The sequence below is a fragment of the Numenius arquata genome, chromosome 30, assembly GCF_964106895.1.
Source record: "Numenius arquata chromosome 30, bNumArq3.hap1.1, whole genome shotgun sequence".
NCBI lineage: Eukaryota > Metazoa > Chordata > Aves > Charadriiformes > Scolopacidae > Numenius > Numenius arquata.
Genome location: NC_133605.1, coordinates 611727 through 613484, shown reverse-complemented (window position 1 = coordinate 613484; position 1758 = coordinate 611727).

Sequence of the window (1758 nt, the reverse complement as noted above, 5' to 3'; positions counted from 1 at the left end):
GGCTGTGAGCAGCCAGGTCTCTGAGGAGAGCAGGTGGGAGATGGTGCAATGGAGCTGTCACATCCAGACTGGAGTGGAGAAGTCTGATGCAAGGAACAGTGATGTCAGTCCCAGATGGGACAGGTCAGACCTGGTGGGGTTGGGGAGGTGAGGAGCAAAGCTGTCCATACAGGGATGGACATCACGGGACTGCTTTTCCTGACCTGTCCAGACCTCCTGAGGAGACACTCGGCCTCAGTATCCCTTGGAGAATGCTTCCATCACCTCCTCTGTAAACTGAACACTCATAAAATACATCCTTTACAATCAAGAAACCATTTTCATTAGATGCACTTTGAAATCTTCCTCCTTAACTACACCACAAAACCTCCCCAAGTAGCTGTACAAGGGTTTAAGGCTTGAAGGAAATTGCAAAGAGATAAATTCCTTGTTAAGGCTTCCTGTTTTCAAGGAGCCCCATGGGGTATTTGCTGCTGAGTCCATGAACCTCAGATACTGAGAGAAGATTGAAGAAAGTGCTCAAGAAATCAGAAGCAAAACCCAAACTTCCTGGAAGCCTTAAGGAGCCCCACTGAGGGCAGTTACTGACAAAGGCCCCCTGGGGACTCGTTAGAGCAGATAATTGGAGGCTGTGATTGCAGGTAGGCAAAGGCAGAGTGCAGGTGGCTGTAATGCTGAGGAAAGCCTGGCTTTGTCTGAGGAAGCAGAAAGGCCAAGCCCTCACCCCCAGGCCCTGGCAAGGCAGATCCTGCCCCTCACTTGTGGCTCAGGGCTCTTCCTGGGGGCAGTGGGATGTGGGGGTGAGCAGTGCCCAGGGCAGGAAAATTCTGTGACACCTCCTGGCCTCCCAAAGAAGGGGCGAGGATGAAACCAAGTCCCAAGATTCAAAAGAATCGTAGACTCATAGAATCATTCAGGATGGGAAGGACCTTTACGGTCATTGAGTCCCTCACACTCCCATGTCCACACCTAAACTACATCCCTATGTGCCCCATCTACACATCTTATAAACACCTCCAGGGATGGTGTCTCAGCCACTTCCCTGGGCAGCCTGTTCCAGCACTTGACAAACTCTTCAGTGAAGACATTTTTTCTAATATGCAATCTATATCTCCCCTCGTGTAACTTGCAGCCATTTCCTCGTGTCCTAACACTACTTACTTGGGAAGGGAGACTAACACCAACCTCGTTATCACCTCCTTTCAGTAGTTGTAGAGAGTGACAAGGTGCTCAGCCTCCTTTTCTCCAGGCTGAACAACCCCAGTTCCATCAGCCGCTCCTCACAAGACTTGTTCTCCAGACCCCTCACCAGCTTTGTTGATCTTTGGGAATGCTCCAGGACCTCCACGTCTTTCTCGTAGTGAGGAGCCCAAACCTGGACATAGCACTCAAGATGGGGCCTCACCAGTTCTGAGCACAGGAGAGACAATCACTTCCCTAGTCCTGCTGGCCACACTGTTCCTGATACAGGCAGGGATGCTGTTGGCCTCCTTGGCCACCTTGGCACACTGCTGGCTCGTATCCAGCCAGCTGTCGACAGACACCCCCAGGTCCTTTTCCGCGGGGCAGCTCCAGCCACTCTTCCTGCCTCTTGTGGCGTCCATGGGGTTGGTGTGACCCAAGTGCAGGACTTGGGACTTGGCCTTGTTGAACCTCATACCATTGGCCTCAGCCCATTGATCCAGCCTGTCCAGATCCTGCTGTAGAGACAGCCTAACCTCCAGCAGATCAACACTTCCACCCAACTTGGTGTCATCT